The sequence below is a fragment of the Entelurus aequoreus genome, linkage group LG25 (genome assembly GCF_033978785.1).
Source record: "Entelurus aequoreus isolate RoL-2023_Sb linkage group LG25, RoL_Eaeq_v1.1, whole genome shotgun sequence".
Taxonomy (NCBI): domain Eukaryota; kingdom Metazoa; phylum Chordata; class Actinopteri; order Syngnathiformes; family Syngnathidae; genus Entelurus; species Entelurus aequoreus.
The window spans coordinates 23,866,484-23,888,899 of NC_084755.1; the positions used below are offsets into that span (position 1 = coordinate 23,866,484).

The 22,416-nt window shown below is 39.4% G+C and overlaps 1 long non-coding RNA gene across 3 annotated transcripts in view; it reads left to right on the forward strand.

Annotated features, from left to right (window-relative positions):
* LOC133643008 (uncharacterized) overlaps nt 1–22,416 on the forward strand; it is a 66,408-nt gene that overhangs the window by 23,638 nt on the left and 20,354 nt on the right. The window contains exons 4-5 of one of the 3 annotated variants that reach the window (XR_009824632.1): nt 11,996–12,107; nt 18,723–19,368. The exons of 1 other annotated variant lie outside the window; for it this stretch is intronic. This is a non-coding gene — a long non-coding RNA (uncharacterized LOC133643008). Of the gene's footprint in view, nt 1–11,995; nt 12,108–18,722; nt 19,369–22,416 lie in introns of those variants that run through there. One more of the 3 variants, XR_009824633.1, reaches the window with a different exon arrangement.

Here is a 22,416-nt window from a genome sequence, read left to right on the forward strand (position 1 = left end):
AACCGGTACCAAAAAATACCAGTACAATGTATACATCCCGAGCCTATCCGCTGAAGACCAACAACATGATATAGCGTACACGTCTGTAGCTGACTGACAGTCTTAAGAGTTCCAGGATATATTTTAAGATGTGTAGCGCAGTCTTCTTTTCGAGTAATGAGGTTTTTCCTTAATGAAAAACTTCAAAAGTGACCGTTTCAGTGCATAAATGTAGCAAACAAGTGAGGACTTTGACCGATTTTTCTCACATTCGGTGCTAATGAACAGGCTCTGGGGACACATACTCATTAAAAATGCATCATTAAAAAGTCAATTTTGCATAATAGGGGACATTTAAATGAGTCGTTTACCAAAACATGAACTTGTTTCAAAGGCTTCAGGTGACGTTGAGTGGATCCACTTGTGGTCCTGAGGTGTTTGTCGGTCTGCATGGTGTTTTCCATCTCAGTGCACATGGATGCAAATGTCACTACTCATTGACTTCATCTGGATAAAGTACACTCAAACACACATGCACACACTTTCGTTAAACAACCGATGTAGACACATGCACAACATATGCAGCAAATATTTAACACTGTTAAAACCTGTGCAACACAACTATCGATTTTAAATGCACACTTATAGCATACACAACATGTTGTCCTGGTTTTGCATTGTTGTGATTCGACTTGTTATGGTTACAAACGCACTCCCATAAATTAGAGACAAGAACAACAAGTTCCGGATGTGCCTCGGAAGAATACATAGGCAAAGTCATTTGTAGTTGTGTTGCTAAATTGAGGTAATGTTTGTTCTTTTTATTTATATACTGTATTTTATTATAATTATGTGTTTTAAACTTTATAATTTTCTTTGAGTAGCCGGATCATCGACTGGATTCATGATTCTTTCCCTCTATGCGGTCTTCGGTTGCTATTCTAATTCTTTATTTTTATATTTTTTAGTGATCCTTGATATGTTTAAAACTTTTTTTAATTTAAATGTCGATGCTACAACTTATTTTGCTAGTTTACAGTAAATCTATGAGCCATTGTGACCCATGTGCGGAAGTGTTGATTATTTCATAATACGATAATATGGATGTATTTTCAAACACATTTTTTGCAGCCCTGCATGAACCCGGGAGAATTTTTTTTTTTTTTGGAGAATATAGTTTTACAATGCAAAATAAATGTTCTATAAATGAGAAAATAAAACGTATATGAACATGTAACACCTTTGACAACTCTTATCGATGATGACGATAAGGAGGAGGGAGGAATACATCCTGAGGAGATCCGCCATATAGATGCCACCTTTGTACTTTCTTTCTTCAATTCAATCGTCTTTCTCACCTTCTTTATCAAAATGATGGCACTTACAATCTTCTTTGGCCCAATGATGGCTTTTTTAACAGTCGCACATAATAAAAAAGCACAAAAACTGAGTTACTGATATTATGGGTTTTATGGGTAAAGGAAAATGAGTAGACAGACTACAATATGATGGGTACTTTGAACGATTCTTTACTTATGAGCTAATGTCATCATCAATATAGGACAATATGATAAAGTATTGGGTCTGCATGCACTACTTAAGTACAGAAAAACAGAGGAAGTGGTTGTCAATATTGATAGATGATTGGCTAAACATTGCTGCTGGATGCAAGATGTGGCTGTCCATGTATAACAGTGATTCTTAAACTGTGGAACGAGTACCACTAGTGGTACGCGGGCTCAATTTAGTAGTACCCCAAAGAGATCTGTACATATGTACTGCATATGTACTTTCATTGTTGATGATGTTTGTGCATTGTGTGTAACGTTACAGTGGCCAAACTTGTTAAATAAAACTTCTGCCTTGTTTTTAATGAATACTTAGGCATATTACGCTACTGCATTTTAATGTTGGTCATTATAGCGGTAATTGGAGAGCTAAGTGTTTTCTGAGGTGGTACTTGGTGAAAAAAGTTTACAACCACTGTTGTGTAAGATCTGGCCATATACAGTGCATCTCGAAAGTATTCACAGCGCTTCACATTTTTTTTGTTACAGCGAGAGAGAACAACTTGTTATGGCTTTGAACATGATATTTCCATAATGTGCCCTTTTTGTTATCCATTTCTGCTCGCTTGTGGCTCATCACTATCAAGTGAACTGCAGCCAAGTTCCCCCACTACGGCACGGCAGGAGGGTAAAAAAGAAAGTGTTTGCGTTAATCGGCCATTAAAAAAATTAGTGCCTTTATTGAAATGTATAGTTAACGCGGTATTATAGCATTAACTTTGACAGCCCTACTTCTAATAAATTTGCAAGGGACAAGCGGTAGAAAATGGATGGATGGATGGAAAACATGTTTACATTGTCACCATGGAGTATTGTCTATAGAATTTTGAGGACAAAATACATTTATTCCATTTTAGAATAAGGCTATAACAAAGTGTAGAAAAAGTGAAGCGCTGTGAATCTTTTGTGGATGCATTGAATGTCATGGTGTAGCACTGTGGTTGTGCCAAGGCACACTAGTGTGCCGTGAGATATTGTCTGGTGTGCCGTGGGAAATTATGCAACTTCATCTAATTGGTCCAAAAAATATTATTTGCAAATCAATCATTATAATCTGCAAATAATGTGCCGTTGTCTAGTGTCTGTGCTGTATAGAGCTCGGCAGGGTAACCATGTAATACTCCACATCAGTAGGTGGCAGCAGGTAGTTCATAGCTTTGTAGAAGTCGGAACGCGTCGAGGAGGGTTTGTCGTGATCCCGATATGCAGAGCACAGTGGGAGACGGCGTGCAGGTAAAAAGGTATGTAATGCTTAAACCAAAAATGAACAAAACGGAAAGGAAAAGGCAATGAAGCATAGGGATGGCTATGCAAAATGAAAATAAAACTGAACTGGCTACAAAGTAAACAAAAACAGAATGCTGGATGACAGCAAAGACTTACAGCGTGTGGAGCAGAGATGGCGTCCACAAAGTACATCCGTACTTGACATGACAATCAACAATGTCCCCACAAAGAAGGAAAGCGTCCGCACAACTGAAATAGTCTTGTTTGCCAATAGAAAGCAGGTCAGGCAATAGCACTCAAAGGAAGGCGTGAAGCTGCAACAGGAAAACACCAACAAAACAGGAAAGGCCACCAAAATAACAGCGCAAGACAGGAACTAAAACACTACACACAGGAAAACAACAACACACTCAAAATAAAGCATGACAACCTGGTGGAGTTTCATTTTTTTACGTTTTCTGCTGGTGGTGTGCCTCCGTATTTTTTTAATGAAAAAAATGTGCCTTTGCTCAAAAAAGGTTGAAAAACACTGGTGTAGCATTATCACGTGTGCACATACACAAGCTACTTTAGTTAAATCAGTCTGCTGTACGGGAGGCTTTGTTTGGGCACTCGACCCTGCGGAATATACACATGCAGACCAGTTTGTTACGCGCAATGTTTGGCCGTACGGTAACCAAGACGCTATACAAAAACTGGGGCAAATTTCATACCAAAAGTAAAAGCTTCAAAACCCGAGGTTTGACTATAATAAAATGCTTACGGCTGTTGTCGCTGCTTTCAAAGCTTGCGTTTCATCTTTCAAATACACTGGTATTTCCCTGTAGTCATTTACCAACAGCCCCTTTAGTGACCCTTTCTCTGTAATCTCCCTGCTTGGCGTGCATAAAACATAGCCTCAGTGGACAGGTGCATGACTGATCTCTCTGCAGGGGAAGAGGGACAATCGATACCAAGCTATTGAAGCCCACGATCAATAAGAGGCCAAAGGATACACAGCGCACAGGGCACCTCCCATCAACCTCCACACCCCCTTAGTTTTTGGTCTAATCAAGACTGGTATGAAAGCATTGCATACATTCTCCACACAAAGATAGCTGTCAATCAAAACATTACTTTGTTATGAATACTTCATATTTATGTTCCAGAATACCCATGATGCACCACATTGGTGGATCGATAACTGGTCATGTAAATTTATTGCACTGACAGCACCTTGAGCTGGGAGATTATATCCAGCAGGAAAAACAGATTAGTCCAGGATTTACACCTTGGGGTAACTGTATGAGGCTTTGAGAGGGGGCAGCATACAGAATCAGAAGGTTCCCTGGAAATTGTATGTGCAAAAGTTAACGAGGAATTAATTTACTGTGGTGTTGACAAGGTAAATAGAGTTCTGGAATGAATAAATTAATTATACACTAAAATATTAGTATTGTAAGTATACTGGCATGAGGTATTGTAGATGGGTGAAGTCTTTATTTTAGACATGTGTAAGCAATATTATGAACATATTTTGATGACACTGAAACAATTAATAACAAAAGTACTTTAAAAAAATATATGCATTTAACAATATACTGCATGTCAGGTGAAACCGTAGTTTAAAATAAATCTAGAATGGAAATAGCTAAAACATCAAGGAAACGTCACTCCCTCGGACATGAACATGTAAACACAACATTGAGGAGCGATCACATGAGGGTCTACTGTGTTGGAACAAGAACACTGAGGGACCGATCTAGTAAAGGTTTGCGTGTATGAAAACGTGAAAATTTTGATAGCACACAAAAAGTTGACCTACTAAGCTCGCGCACAAAGATTGCGCCATTAGAGAAATAGAGAGCGCAATCCATTTGGCGTGGCTGTCTTCATGAACATGAAAAATATATGCTGGTTATCAGAACGCTCACAATACTGGGGAGGAGGAAATACAAATATAATGATTTTTCGCTCACAATGCGATCTGTCAAGACTAAAACTGTTCTTCGGCAGCTTTTGTAGTGTCTTTATTTATTTTTGAAAGGTCTGGCAAACTGGTACAAATGGATGTTAGAAAGGAGATGATCGCGCTGCAAAGACAGACGATGGACAGACAAGCCTTTGTCCTACCTGTGTTTGTCAACATATTTGGACTGTCATGAATACAAAAATAATAGACTTATAAGGTTTTGAGGCCTTCCCTCCTGTGGTTACCCCAACTGGTCGTTTGTAAAAAGACAGTAACAAGAACAGAGTGGATGAGGGGGTGACATAAATATTATCATTCCAATCCATATGTATCAGGTCTATCTGAAAAACTCAGAATCATTTTTAACCAACACATCCCAGTACACTTCGAACCAGGCAACAGCCTGAGACAGAGACTGGTAGAGGTGGTAATCTCTGGGCAGCTCACGATTCGATTACTATTACGATTCAGGACACGATTCGATAAAAAAATGGATTATTGATTCATCTTTTTTTCTTTTTTTTTATGTCCTGTCCAGCTTCTCAGGCCAATCATATAGTTGATGTAGATGTTCAGATTTACTTTACAATAGAGAAGTGTAGGATACTTCTCTTGTTGCCTTATTTGTATTTGACTTTATTAAATGTATTTATATTATCATTTGGTGTAGCCGGGCCGGAGCAGGAGGGGATAGAAAGAGAAAAAAAGGAAGACAGAGGGGGGAATTGTGGGGACAAGAGGGGGATTAGACAGAGAGACAAAAACAACAACAGCAAACACAACAACAACAACAACATTGATTCATCTTTAATTTATGTATATTGATGCAGTTTTACATTTCTTTTCGTTTCACTATATAAGCGCTTATCACTTGCAACTTTGAAAAAACAATTCATTTGGAATAAGAACAGCTCAATTAATTCCTACATTTATTAAATTAATGTGTGCAAAACTGGACCATAAGTGCCCGATGATAAAGGAGCTGCTCGGATCTCTCAGGGATGTGGCTCGCTGCAGTCAGCCAAATTTTAGAACTGTCTGGATTACTTTATGTACAATAAATATATCAATTGTTGACGTTTATTAATAGATTTTATAATCGTCCATGTCCGAATTGCGATGCATCTAAAAATCAATTATTTCCCCCACCTCTAGAGACTAGTGCATCCTAAAGACCGGACATCCCACAACGAGAAAAACAATCTGGTATATGCTATCCAGTGTAATGATGAATGCACTGGTTCATATATTGAGGAAACAAAACAATCACAAAGCCGACGCATGGCACAGCATAGACGGGCAAACTCATACTTGCCAGCCCTCCCGTTTTTAGCGGGAGAATCCCGATATTCAGCGCCTCTCCCGACAACCTCCCGGCAGAGATTTTCTCCCGACAAACTCCCGGTATTCAGCCGGAGCTGGAGGCCACGCCCCCTCCAGCTCAATGCGGACCTGAGACTGAGTGGGGACAGCCTGTTCTCACGTCCGCTTTCCCACAAAATAAACAGCTTGCCTGCCCAAAGACGTCATAACATCTAGGGCTTTTATAGAGTGCACAACTGCGCACACAACAAGGAGACGAAGCAGAAGAACGAGGAAATTACAGACAAGGCGACCGAAATGATATACTCATCATGAACGGAGAAGTTAAACAGGACAATACTGCCATCTAATGGATAGCCACTGGAACACTGAAATTCAAGTATTTTTTTTTTTTTCTATGTAAATAAAATAAATATATATATATATATATATATATATATATATATATATATATATATATATATATATATATATATATATATATGAAATACTCGAGTTGGTGAATTCTAGCTGTAAATAACCACGCCCCCAACCACACACCCCGCCGCCCCCCGACCAAGCCCCCCCCCCACACCTCCCGATATTGGAGATCTCAAGGTTGGCAAGTATGGGCAAACTCTTCAGGCCAAGACTCAGCTGTCTACCTCAGGGAGAAACAGCACTCCTTTGACAACAAACATTTACAGATTCTGGACAGGGAGGATAGATGGTACAAAAGAGGAGTGAGGGAAACCATCTATGTCAAGGTTGAAAAACCATCCCTGAACAGAGGAGGTGGTCCGCAACACCTCCTGTCTCACTCACACAAAACACTGTCCTTTCAACCATTCCTAAAAGAAGAGACTCTGCAATTTAGCATCCAACAAATAACTGTAGTTAGAAACATTCTGGTCACAGAAGGTGACCAGAATGGCTTTTGTGCCGTTTGTTTAGAACTGAATGGAAGGTGAACATGGGTGATTCCGTCAATTTTGGACTTGTATTAGTCGATCCAGAGCAGTCATTCTGCCACGTAATACCTCAATGCCAACGAGGGGAAGTTACACTTCAACAACGGTTGTTGGCATTGACATTACGATTGCTTGTTTGCATCAAAGCAGTTGTTTTTCTCACTATGATAGGGCGAAACCATCCTTGCCCAGGCACACCCTCCTATTTTTTTTGGTATAAATATTTAGGGTTTTGACACCAGCCGCTAACCTAGATCTGACCAATCTAAGCCTATGAGCATGAACTGAGGTATTGGTACCAGCTGCTAGACTACATCTGACCAATTTAAGTCTAAGACTAGATCTGACCAATTCAAGTCTATCAGCATGAACTGAAGAAGCCAGATGAGAGGCGAAACGTCTTCTAAGACAAACCAAACAGTCCAGTTGCGATTGATTGAATGCCCTGAGATTACAAAGACTCTGATGAATTACAACAGTCATAGAAATTGTCAAAGTTAACTAACATTTCGGTTTATGGCCACAACCTTCTACTCTCCAAGTGAGAGGCATGATTTATTATCTAAAATTAACTTTTACCAACTCAAAGGTAGGAATGTAAAAACAAAACAAAACTGATTTTCGAATGAATCACCATTCTTATTTGTAACAATTCCTAATCGATTCCAAAAAATATATACATGTTTAGTTACCTGTTACCTATCCACTTCGTGCCTCGTGGCACATAAGGCCCTCACAGAGCTTCTCCACTTCTCACGATTGGCTGCTGCAGTCCTCGCCTCCGACCACGAGTTCCATCCTCCCTCTTTCCTTCCATTCTCAACGGTAGGCCTCCAGGTGATCTTTGGTCTTCCCTTTCTTGCAATTGTTGTTTTTGTCCTGATGTAGTATGTGTCCAATCATCTTCCATCTTCGTAGCTTTACGTCTTCACTGAGTGGCTTCATATTCTCTCTTTCCAGCAGTTCTTCAGTACTGATGTGATCTTGCCAACAGATTCTGAGTATTCTTCGTAGGCATTTTTTATGGAATACGTCAACCGCCCTGTTATCTCCTCTGTTCATTTTCCAGGTTTCACACCAGTATAGCAATACTGGTACTACTAGTGTCTTGTACAGTTTTAGTTTTGTTCTTCTTGTGATGCTGTTGGAGCTCTTTCCAAGTCTGATGAATGCGCCTCTCTCTTTCGACAGTCTATTCTTCAGGTCCTTCATGCTGCCTCCCTCTTTACAAACTGTGGCTCCCAAGTAGGTGAACTGCTCTACCTCTTCGACATCTTGTCCATTGATTTGGATTTTCTCCTGGTTTCTTGCATTGATCCTCAATATTTTAGTCTTTTGTGTAATGATCCTGAGTCCTACTCGCCCAGCTTCTTCGTCCATCCATGTTGTTTTACTCTGCATGTGCTGTTTTGTTGAGGACAGTAATGCTATGTCATTTGCCATGTTCAGGTCATTGAGTTTTGATGTTAGCTTACAGCGAATTCCATTCTCTCCCTCTTTAACTGTTCTTCGCATTATCCAATCCATCACGATCAAGAACAGGAATGCGGACATATTACATCCTTGTTTGACACCGGTTTTAATGTTGAACCACTCGCATGTTTCTCCTTGGTCTTCTACTGCGCACTGGAAGTCTTCGTAAAATGTTTTCACCATTGTCACAATCTTCTCTGGAATTCCATATTCCTTCATAATCATCCACAGGCTTTCGTGGGGGACCGAGTCGAAAGCCTTTTCGAAATCTACAAAGTTCATGAATAGTGTTGCTTGCCACTCGTTAACCTGTTCAATTATGTTTCGCAGTATGAAGACTTGCTCTGTTGTTCCTCCTCTGCCTGTTCTGTATCCTGCTTGCTCCTTTCTCAGCCTGCAGTCGATTTATTTTCTTACACATGTTTAGACCCTAAGACAAATGATTATGGTGATGTAGATGCCCATATCAGCTGTACAGATTTACTTTAGAAAAGAGAAGTGTGGGATACTTCTCTCGTTGCCTTATTTGTATTTGAATGTAATAAAATTCTACCCAAACATTTAATAAACAAAACCAGATGTATTTTAAATAATATAGTAATTTATCCCGTCTGATAGTTTATTTTATGAAGGAATGTAGTTAATTATAGAACTGGCACCCAATGTTTTTTTAAAAGTATTGATTTTGAATCGAGAATCGTTTTGAATCAAGACAGGAATCGTTACCCCCATGAATCGAATCGTGTGGTGCCCAAAGATTCACTGCCCTACTCAGAGATGATGCAGCAGCTTACAAGCTCAGTATGTCAATATCTACATAAGCTAGTTAGCTCTCTGTGATCACTGCCTTGCTAAACGTAGTTTATTTGCGTTAACGCCTATAGTGAAAATATAGCTAGTATTTGGTTAATATTCAAGTCATGACATGTGAATGGAGTATTGTTGGCGCTTTTTGGATGTTTTTTTAGAGGACTTTATGGCCGCCATAGATGACTCCCATTAGATTAATTCTTAGCCACCTCGTACTTGCTGAATTTTACAAATTATAACGCATAAAAAAGAAAGTCTAATGTCTAACATTAGGTTTGTGAATGATAGGCAAAAAAAAAAGTGCAGTTCCCTTTTAAATAATCTGAGGGACTGTTCTTGATCCTCAGTGGGTGCTGCTATTTTGATCAGCAATGGAGTTTAAACATGCTCAGTGGTCAACTATTTTGTGTCCGTTTAGAATAAGAGCGTCTATCAACTGTCATTAGCCATGTAGTGCACTCAAAGTTTGAAATCACAAAACTATTCAACTTTAAGAGGTCGCTACAATAATTAATGATTGAAAAAAAAATCCACTTTTATTATCCATCCATCCATCTTCTACCGCTTGTCTCTTTTGGGGTCGCGGGGGTGCTGGAGCCTATCTCAGCTGCATTCGGGTGGAAGGCGGGGTACACCCTGGACAAGTCGCCACCTCATCACAGAGCCAACACAGATAGACAGACAACATTCACACTCACATTCACACACTAGGGCCAATTTAGTGTTGCCAATCAGCCTATCCCCAGGTGCATGTTTTTGGCGGTGGGAGGAAGCCGGAGTACCCGTAGGGAACCCACGCAGTCACGGGGAGAACATGCAAACTCCACACAGAAATATCCCAAGCCCGGGATTGAACTCAGGACTACTCAGGACCGTCGCATTGTGAAGCACATGCACTAACCCCTTATCCACCGTGCTGCCCTCCACTTTTACTAGTCAGTGAATAATTTTGGCGTGCAGCAGAAGTGAGAGGCAGGGGAGTTGAGTTTTGTACAACAACGCTGCGGATACTGGTTCTATTCCTGAATTTTCACTCATTAATTGCTTTTTTAGGTCTTATGTTGAGCTCGCAAAATTAGAAAAATGCTGTAAAAAGGCTAATAAAAAACACCAAAGACTGAGCACAGTAACGATAGCACTGCTGAGCTGACTGTAAGCATGGAGAGCGATCAGCCCGTCTACAATAAATGTGCTGCCAAATTGGCTGCTCTGTGAGACACACAATGGACAAATGAAACAAATTTTATTCGGGCTGTGGGTCATAAAATGTAAATTGAGGTTCCACTGTATCGAATTATTGATATTCTGATTGGAGAATAGATTCTTGGTATTAACAGTATTGATATTACGGTATCAAGCTGCACATCACTACAAAACACCCACTGAAACTTGATGGTGTTTAGTCAAATTGCCACCCAATCTGGTACACACCTTTAGGCAGTGATAGGCAAGCTACTTGGAAAATGTAGTAAGCTAAGCTATTACTATTGATTAAATGTACCTAAACTAGAGGGGAAGCTGTCCCCAGAGAATTCTACATCAAAACTACATTTCCTGCATTTATATCTATGGGCCCACATGTATACTATCAATGTTAATTAACTGAGCATGTACAAATGCAGGCCTCTAATTTTAACTTTTTAAGGTCAAGGCAAGTGTTGCCCTAAAGGAGGGCTCATATTTTAGGGCACCAAGGCAAGTTAGAAGGGCACCAAGGCCCTGTATTTTATTTCGAGGCAGGGGGTCCTAAGCAAGCATGCATGTGTGTGTGTGTGTGTGTGTGTGTGTGTGTGTGTGTGTGTGTGTGTGTGTGTGTGTGTGTGTGTGTGTGTGTGTGTGTGTGTGTGTGTGTGTGTGTGTGTATATATATATATATATATATATATATATATATATATATATATATATGTATACAAATATAAATAATTTTGAAAGAAGGTCTTATCTTTGTCCATGTGATGTCAGATGAAACAAAAATCGAGCTGTTTGGCCAAACTTCATGAATGTTTTTTGTGACAAACACGTATGTGCTCCAATCACTCTATCACACAAAAATAAGAGTTGTAGAAATGATTGGAAACTCAAGACAGCCATGACATTATGTCCTTCACAAGTGTATGTCAACTTCTGACCACGACTGTATGTAAATTTGAGCATGTTAAGTTAATAAACACGTCTTGGACTGTTTTTATAGTAAAACTTTGTGACACGTGTATCAGACACTACTTCTGATGCAAAACTTTTTTTTCACTGATCTCTTGAGGTTCAGCTGTTAGTATGGATTGCATGTCAAGTAGGTGGTTGTATATTCACACCACCTATTCATGAGTATATATTTACACACATTATCCAATGGATGTATCTTCAGTTCTAGCCCCATAGAAGGAAGCTTGTTCTATACAACCACCACCATGCAGACTCCACGCTTCTATTCATGCTCTCGTTCCGCTTTGAAGTCCGACACGAGGCTTTTATCTTGTTATCTTGTTATTTCATTGTATTCCCATGTGCGAGGCCAGGCAACATCCCAGGCGGGGTGCAACAAATACCATCCCTCTCATCCATAACACAGCTGACTATAATGACAGCAGAGGAGCTCGTGGGGGAGGGAGGCAAAGGGTGGTCACTTTTTGTTTGAACTAGAACGGAAGGGAATTACCAATTGACCATACACTATCATGACGAGCCTAATTAATCAGATACATAATTCATAGGGTGGAAACGCGTGCCATGAAAGGAAGGGGAGGAGGTTGGGGAGAAGGAATAGCAGACCGCATCATCAGCACTTTCTTGGACAGGATAAAAGATGGAGGAGAGCGCTGGAAGGTTGGTGTGTAACTACTATGTAGCATACGAGCTTTGTTATGGGGGATATAAAAAATCAAAGCGGCTCATCAAATTGTGGTCGAGGCTTGCCGTTAAATGATTCTCCATCAAAGTCCGACATATAATTAAAGTTATGTAACAATAAAAAAGTATTTAATCAATAAGACATTACAGGCTTTAACATTAGATATGTAGTAATGGAGAACGATTATATTGATCTGAATAGCAATCAGGAGACCATTCACGGGTCAATAACGATGAACCCAAGAGAGGCACAATCCCTAGGAGCAGACGAAGATTAAATAAAAGTACCGTAGACCCCCGACTTGTAATTAAAGGCCTTTAGGTGCAACTGTCTGCGATCGATGCCTAAGTATAGAACGTTAATGGCGCTCTACTGATGCACGACAGCACCACAAGTATGAAGATATCACTTTGTATTAGCGCACACTTATTTTGGCTCCATTGCAGATGTTCCACAAATGTTTGTTTATACGATTGAAAGGAATGATGAACAAAATGTAAGTTAAATAATTGAGAATGAAATAAACTGATCATTATTTTGTAAACCAAATAATTATAAAAAAGAATAAAAAAATTAAGTTAATTAAGAATTGAATAAACTGATTTTTTTTTTTAAAGAAACTCATTTTAAAAAAGAAATGACAAGTAAGTTAAATAACCGAAAATTAAATAACCTTGATATTTTTTAAAGAAACTAATTCTAAAAAAGAAATACAATAATTAAGTTAAATAACTGATAATTAAATAAACTGATTATTATTAGTAGTATTAGTTAAACTATTTCTAAAAATAGAAATGAAATATTTAAAGGCCTACTGAAATGAATTTTTTTTTATTTAAACGGGGATAGCAGATCCATTCTATGTGTCATACTTGATCATTTCGCGATATTGCCATATTTTTGCTGAAAGGATTTAGTAGAGAACATCGACGATAAAGTTCGCAACTTTTGGTCGCTGATAAAAAAATCCTTGCCTGTACCGGAAGTAGCGTGACGTCGCAGGTTGAAGGGCTCCTCACATTTCCCCATTGTTTACACCAGCAGCGAGAACGATTCGGACCGAGAAAGCGACAATTACCCCATTAATTTGAGCTTGGATGAAAGATTTGTGGATGAGGAATGTGAGAGTGAAGGACTAGAGTGCAGTGCAGGGCGTATCTTTTTTCGCTCTGACTGTAACTTAGGTAAAAGGGCTCATTGGATTCCACACTTTCTCCTTTTTCTATAGTGGATCACGGATTTGTGTTTTAAACCACCTCGGATACTATATCCTCTTGAAAATGAGAGTCGAGAACGTGAAATGGACATTCACAGTGACTTTTATGTCCACAACAATACATCGGTGCAGCACTTTAGCTACGGAGCTAACGTGATAGCATCGTGCTTAAATGCAGATAGAAACAAAAGAAATAAGCCCCTGACTGGAAGGATAGACAGAAGATCAACAACACTACTATCAGGAGACACCGAACCAAACTCTGGACCTGTAACTACACTGTTAATGCTGTGCCGCCTGTTGAAGCCTAGCAATGCTGTTGCTAACGACGCCATTGAAGCTAACTTAGCTACGGGACCTCGTCAGAGCTATGATAAAAACTTTAGCGCTCCACCTACGCCAGCCCTCATCTGCTCATCAACACCCGTGCTCACCTGCGTTCCAGCGATCGACGGCGCGACGAAGGACTTCACCCGATCATCGATGCGGTCGGCGGCTAGCGTCGGATAGCGCGTCTGCTATCCAACTCAAAGTCCTCCTGGTTGTGTTGCTGCAGCCAGCCGCTAATACACCGATCCCACCTACAGCTTTCTTCTTTGCAGTCTCCATTGTTCATTAAACAAATTGCAAAAGATTCACCAACACAGATGTTCAGAATACTGTGGAATTTTGCGATGAAAACAGAGCTGTTTGTATTGTGATACAATGTGTCCGAATACTTCCGTTTCAACCATTGACGTCACGCGCAAACGTCATCATACATAGACGTTTTCAACCGGAAGTTCCCCGGGAAATTTAAAATTGCACTTTATAAGTTAACCCGGCCGTATTGGCATGTGTTGCAATGTTAAGATTTCATCATTGATATATAAACTATCAGACTGTGTGGTCGGTAGTAGTGGGTTTCAGTAGGCCTTTAAAGTACCAGTAGAAAGGAAAAACTAGTTGTCTCTATATTGAAGCTATTATCATATGTACCTGATTTATGACACCAAAAGACTTACAAAGTTTGCGAGTAAATAGATACGATCAAAATAGTATCAATCACACGGAGATTTCCGAACCATTTTGAGAGACAATGAACAAGCCAGCCACGTGATCCGTGATGTAGAGATGGGAACCACAGACTCCTTCCCCATCAGCAACAATGCAAATCATCAGACTTTGTAAGAGCCAACCACCATTACTGTGGGACAAATGATGATCCAGAACCTTATCCTTTTGATCCTGAATATATACCTTTTAGAAGCGGTGTACTCTAACAGATTCAGCTTTAGTAAAAAAAAGTATTGTGTAGCAGTAGTGCTTGGATTTTACTGATGTCACGCCCTGCTTACATCTCACTCATTAAATATGCGTGGTGGTCAAGCTACACTATATTGCCAAAAGTATTTGGCCACCCATCCAAATGATCACAATCAGGTGTCCTAATCGCTTGGCCCGGCCACAGGTGTATAAAATCAAGCACTTAGGCATGGAGACTGTTTCTACAAACATTTTTGAAAGAATTGGCCGCTCTCAGTGATTTCCAGCGTGGAACTGTCATAGGATGCCACCTGTGCAACAAATCCAGTCGTGAAATTTCCTCGCTCCTAAATATTAAAAAATAAAAAATATTCCAAAGTCAACTGTCGGCTTTATTACAGGTATAGGAAAATGGAAGAGTTTGGGAACAACAGCAACTCAGCCACAAAGTGGTAGGCTACGTAAACTGACAGAGGGGTCAGCGGATGCTGAAGCGCATAGTGCAATGAGGTCGCCCACTTTCTGCACAGTCAGTTGCTACAGAGCTCCAAACTTCATGGGACCTCCCAATTCCATGAAGCCCACGTACAGTACGCAGAGAGCGTCATGAAATGGGTTTCAATGGCCGAGCAGCTGCATCTAAGCCATACATCACCAAGTCCAATGCAAAGTGTCGGATGCAGTGGTGTAAAGCACATTGCCACTGGACTCTAGAGCAGCTGAGACGCCTTCTCTGGAGTGATGAATCACGCTTTTACATCTGGCAATCTGATGGACGAGTCTGGGTTTGGAGTTTGCCAGGACAACGGTACATTTCGGACTGCATTGTGCTGAGTGAAATCTAGTGGAGGAGGAATTATGGTGTGGGGTTGTTTTTCAGGACTTGGGCTTGGCCCCTTAGTTCCAGTGAAAGGAACTTTGAATGCTCCAGGATACCAAAACATTTTGGACAATTCCACGCTCCCAACTTTGTGGGAACAGTTTTGAGCGGGCGCCTTCCTCTTCCAACATGGAAAGCAAGGTCCATAAAGACATGGATGACATAGTCTGGTGTGGATGAACTTGACTGGCCTGCACAGAGTCCTGACCTGAACCCGATAGAACACCTTTGGGATGAATTAGAATGGAGACTGAGAGCCAGGCCTTCTCGACCAACATCAGTGTGTGACCTCACCAATGCGCTTTTGGAAGAATGGTCAAAAATTCCTATAAACACACTCCGCAACCTTGTGGACAGCCTTCCAAGAAGAGTTGAAGCTGTAATAGCTACAAAAGGTGGACCGACATCATATTGAACCCTATGGGTTAGGAATGGGATGGCGCTTCAAGTTCATGTGTGAGTCGAGGCGGGTGGCCAAATACTTTTGGCAATATAGTGTAGCTCTGTTTTCAATGGGTACTCTGCGCTTTTCGGCTGTACGAATCGTTCAAATCGTGAAAAGGTTAAACGTTTCTTCAGAGTTCCTTGAGAGGGAATCAAAAAGGGCGGAAGAGTGCAAGATTTTAGCAAACAACGAGAAAAGCATACAGCTCACACTTCAGTCCAAGGGAGCGGAGTGGAAAAATGCACAAGTTTGCAGTGATCATTTCATTGAGGGTTTGTTTGACATACTTTTAACGTTTATTTTTTCTCATTTAAGTGTTATCTTAGTATTATTTGTATTTCTTAAACACGTTTGCTACAAGTGTTTCGAAAAGCTCCAACTCGGCCAGTCTAAATAAAATAAAGCAAATGTGAGTAAATCCTAAAATAGTTAAGTTTTTAACAAAGAAAACAATCATAAATGAAGGTTTTAGCACATACAGTGTTGACATCCATACTTATATTTTGATAAAGACAAGAGAAAAACATGCTACTCATAAACGGCGCGTACAACAACAGCAACAAACATGGCTTATTTAAACGCAAAGTTAAATCATGAAATGCAACCTTCCCCGAGCAAAAACAATGGATGATTTATCTGGGAGAGTCTTGATACCAATTTCCTTGAACCAGCCACACACAAAGAACTTGTAGATCTCCATGCTTTTCTGTTGTTTTCTAGAACGGCGTCCGTAGCGTAATAGTTCGATATGTCTGCGTACTATACTACTGGACAAATCTTTTTTTGATAAAGTATAGGGATCTATTCCATTGCATAGTTAGAGTTTTTGCTCGTATCTGCTTTTTGGAGGAAGCTGTTTTTTACTTGGATAGTTTTGATTGATTGATTGAAACTTTTATTAGTAGATTGCACAGTACAGTACGTGTTCCGTACAATTGACCACTAAATGGTAACACTCGAATAAGTTTTTCAACTTGTTTAAGTCGGGGTCCGCATTAATCAATTCATGGTAGTTCACGTGCTGCTTGCTGTCGAGACATCTTGGCTTGGTTGACCACCACTGGTTTTCACTTCCGGGAAGAAGTCATGTGTCTGAATACAACCAATTGCTAAGTGGTAAACAAGAAACACAAACTACGAACATAATAAAATCATTGCTTACTGTACAATGTCTGTTATTTTCACATACTTTGCGGATTGTAAATGCAATTGGATATGTTTTAACGGATGGCCGGGTAAGGGCCACAGCAAAGACGCTTGGAGCAGTGTTTTTCAACCTTTTTTGAGCCAAGGCACATTTTTTGCTGTGAAAAAAATGCGGAGGCACACCACCAGCAGAAACCATTCAAAAACGAAACTCAGTTGACAGTAAAAAGTCGTTGTCGCAATTGTTAGATATGAATTTAAACCATAACCAAACCATGCATCAATTTAGCTCTTGTCTCAAAGTAGGTGTACTGTCACCACCTATCACATCACGCCATGACTTATTTTGAGTTTTTTGCTGTTTTCCTGAGTGTAGTGTTTTAGTTCTTGTCTTGCGCTCCTATTTTGGTGGCTTTTTCTCTTTTTTTGGTATTTTCCTGTAGCAGTTTCATGTCTTCCTTTGAGCGATATTTCCCGCATCTACTTAGTTTTAGCAATGGAGAATATTTCAGTTGTTTTTATCCTTCTTTGTGGGGACATTGTTGATTGTAATGTCATGTTTGGATGTACTTTGTGGACGCCGTCTTTGCTCCACAGTAAGTCTTTGCTGTCGTCCAGCATTCTGTTTTTGTTTACTTTGTAGCCAGTTCAGTTTTAGTTTTGTTCTGCATAGCCTTCCCTAAGCTTCAATACCTTTTGTTAGGGACACTCACCTTTTGTTTATTTTTGGTTTAAGCATTAGACACATTTTTTACCTGCACTCCACTGTTTCCCACATCTACAAAGCAATTAGCTACTGGCTGCCACCTACTGATATGGAATAGTATTACATGGTTACTCTGCCGAGCTCTAGACAGCCCCGACACTCAACAACAACACACCATTTGCAGACAATAATTACTGGTTTGCAAAAAATATTTATAACCCAAATAGGTGAAATTAGATAATCTGCCACGGCACACCAGGCTGTATCTCACGGCACACAAGTGTGCCGCGGCACAGTGGTTGAAAAACACTGGCTTGGAGGATCCTCCAGGCTACCAGTGAGTACTGTAATCTACAGTAGAACACAATCAAGACTACTTTATTGGGTGAAACGATGGTAAAGGTGACTAGATAATACCTAATAATAATACCTGAGATTTATATAGCGCTTTTCTAAGTACCCAAAGTCGCTTTACATGTTAAAAACCCATCATTCATTCACACCTGGTGGTGGTAAGCTACTTTCATAGCCACAGCTGCCCTGGGGTAGACTGACGGAATGAATGTTATTTCATGTTTCGTGGGCTCTAATGTTTAATAAAATAATTTGAGGTTATTACCATTTTTTTTAAGGTTCTATGAAAATATTTGAGTTGTCAATAATAGTCTGACTTTACAAACATTCGTTTACCACGGATATGTTCAGTACCAATCGACCGCGATAACTAAGGGCTGCATACATGTGCATATATGGTCCCTCCACAATGCTCATAAAAGACAGTTTTTTCCCATTATTTTGGGAAAGAGGGATTTATTTTTAATCATTTTCTGATTTTGGAGATAGCAGCAGAAATGCATAACAGTCTTATAAAACAGTTGTTAGACAAGGATTTTCTATGTCCATAACGGGGACGTCTGTTTGAAACAAGCTACTTTGTCTCCTATTTTTCCAGCCAACATTTTGTGTCCCTTCTCTGCTGTGGGAGGCAGAACCGCCAATGAAGTGCTTGCTTGGTGTGCGGTTGGGAATTCTGCCGAGGAACAACTTGTGTCTTTACCAGGCAAATGAATGCTGGCAATTTTACATAATGATGTCATTAGATGAGACATTAAGCAGACATAATTCAAAGCACGTCAGATTACATAGTCACAGATTTCTTAGCTCTGCTTTGAATTGAAAATCATTTTCATGGCAACCTAAATAGAAAGTTGTAATGTAACTCCACTCCACAAATTTAGTTCAGTTCAGTTTCAGTTTATTTCAAACATGCATACAATACAATGTAATTCATCACATATTTGTACGTACGTTGAAGACTACATTCGTACAATTCACATCTGTACTGTGGTGCTTTCTTTGGGGGCCACATCGCCGTTCTGTTTGAACTCAGACGGCCGCTTCACACAGTGAATGATATTATTGCACAGGTTGCTATGCACTTGTTTTTACGTACAATTAAAAAGAAACTGGGAGCACAGTTGCAAAAATGTTACTGTAAAACCTACAGTGGTTTTTACAGCATATTACTGTAAATGGAAAAACAGTGCCGCTGTTTTGTCTTGGTAAAAAACGGGCACCTAATTTCCCAGGATTTTACTGTGAAATGTACTGTTTTTTTATGCAAATGGAAAAATGCTTTTTGACAGTAAAATTCTGGCATCTGAGCTGCCTTTTTTTTCTTTCCGTAAAGCAACTGTAGATGTTACGGTAATTACTGTAAAGATCAAAACTGTACCACAATTTTTACAGTAAAAAACTGGCAGCTCAGTTGCCAGGATTTTACTGTGAAATGTACTGTTTTTTTATGTAAATAGAAAAATGCTTTTTTTACGGTAGTATTCTGGCATCTGAGCTGCTTTTCTTTTTACCCTAAGATCAACTGTAGATTTTGTGATGTATTACTGTAAAGATCAAAACTGTACCACAGTTTTTACAGTAAAAAAAAACTGGCAGCTCGGCACCAGAATTTCATCGTGGCACTGTTTTTTTCCCATTACCCATTATTATTGCCAAAATATAATAGCAATAATATTGTTTATTGACAAAAATTTGTAGGTCATTACATCGTCAAGCAAACATTTTTTTTTTGCTTGTTTTTTCTTTACTATGGTCATCAGCGAAGAAAAATCCATAGATTAACTGCACCGTTTTATAAGATGCAGGGTTCAAAGCGTAGGAAAAAAGTAGCGGCTTATAGTCCGAAATTTACCGCATTTTTCCCCGTCAAAATGGAAAGAATGAAAACCTTTTATAATAAAAAATAAATGTACCGTATTTTTTGACCATAGGACGCACCAGATTATAAGGTCTTTTTTCATACAAAAACCGCACAGGATTGTAAGGTCTTTTTTCATACAAAAACCGCACAGGATTACAAGGCGCATCAAAGGGGTCATATTATGATTTTTTCTAAATTCAAAACACTATGGGATCTGAACCGAGGATGTCGTTGTGGCTTGTGCAGCCCTTTGAGACACTCGTGATTTAGGGCTATATAAATAAACATTGATTGATGATTGATTGATATTTCTAGTTTTTTCATTACAGCACGTCCAAAAAGGAGTAAGAAGAAGCTGAGTTTATTTAATCCTACACCTTTTCATACCATAGCAATTTAATCCTATTTTCTTGTTCTCTGTAACATAACAGTGAACAAATAAATAATAAACAAATATTATACTATAGTAAGGAAACAATACATCAATTATCTTTGCATCAATATAAAAATAAAAATTAAAAAAAAGGGTTCAAGATATTTATCATAATTCTTGTTCTGTGTTCTTTGTGAACATTTGTAGTTTGAACAGTCTCTTAAACTGAATAATATTGGTGCTTTGTTTGATTCCTTTGGTTAATCCATTCCATAATTTAATTCCACATACATCTGCTAAAGGTTTTAAGTGTTGTACGAGCATACAAATGTTTTAAATTAGATTTTCCTGTAAGGTTATATTTCTCCTCTTTTGTTGAGAATAATCGTTGTAAATTCTTGGGTAGCAGGTTATAGTTTGCTTTGTACATAATTTTAATGTAAAGGTTTCTAATGTAAAAGCTAAATTTACAATTTATTTTCAACTGACGGCCCAGGAATGACACCATGCCGATCCCCAGGTTCAGTTCAAAACCTGGGAAACCAACATTATTGCTGTAAATTCCTAAACTCACTAGAGTGCTCCCGTTGTATAGAGGAACTTTGACCACTGCAAACACATTGGCAGAGCCTTGCCTTGACACTTTTTTTTTCGTAATGGGATATATAGAGGTGGGGGAAATAATAGATTTTTAAATGCATCGCAATTCGGACGTGGACAATTATAAAATTGATTAGTAAACGTTGATAATCGATATGTTTTTTGTAAATACAAAAATGGAGACAGTTCTACAATTTGACTGACCGCAGCAAGCCACCTCACCGAGAGATCCGACCAGCTTCTTTATTTTAGGGCCCTTATGTTCCAGTTATGCACACATTTCCATTACTTTAATAAAATGTGATGGGAATCAATTTCACTGTTTCTTATTAAAAAAGCACTCTTTGTAAAAGTTGCAAGTAATAAATTTAAAACTTAGTGAAACGAAAATAAATTTAAACTGCATTAATATACGTTACAGTTTAGTTGAATATCCCTGGTTTACAATGTCAAAATGGGCATTTTTAGGGTTTTTCATGGGTCCATCACTTGGTCTTGGAATGTAACCACAGCGAGTAGCAGCAGTTTGTACCCCACAAGTTGATTCCGTTCTCAACATTTACAAACCCCGTTTCCATATGAGTTGGGAAATTGTGTTAGATGTAAATATAAACGGAATACAATGATTTGCAAATCCTTTTCAACCCATATTCAAATGAATGCACTACAAAGACAAGATATTTGATGTTCAAACTCATAAACTTTTTTTTTTTTTGCAAATAATAGTTAACTTAGAATTTCATGGCTGCAACATGTGCCAAAGTAGTTGGGAAAGGGCATGTTCACCGCTGTGTTACATGGCCTTTCCTTTTAACAACACTCAGTAAACGTTTGGGAACTGAGGAGACACATTTTTGAAGCTTCTCAGGTGGAATTCTTTCCCATTCTTGCTTGATGTACAGCTTAAGTTGTTCAACAGTCCGGGGGTCTCCGTTGTGGTATTTTAGGCTTCATAATGCGCCACACATTTTCAATGGGAGACAGGTCTGGACTACAGGCAGGCCAGTCTAGTACCCCGCACTCTTTTACTATGAAGCCACGTTGATGTAACACGTGGCTTGGCATTGTCTTGCTGAAATAAGCAGGGGCGTCCATGGTAACGTTGCTTGGATGGCAACATATGTTGCTCCAAAACCTGTATGTACCTTTCAGCATTAATGGCGCCTTCACAGATGTGTAAGTTACCCATGTCTTGGGCACTAATACACCCCCATACCATCACAGATGCTGGCTTTTCAACTTTGCGCCTATAACAACCCGGATGGTTCTTTTCCTCTTTGGTCCGGAGGACACAACGTCCACAGTTTCCAAAAACCATTTGAAATGTGGACTCGTTAGACCACAGAACACTTTTCCACTTTGTATCAGTCCATCTTAGATGAGCTCAGGCCCAGCTAAGCCGACAGCGTTTCTGGGTGTTGTTGATAAACGGTTTTCGCCTTGCATAGGAGAGTT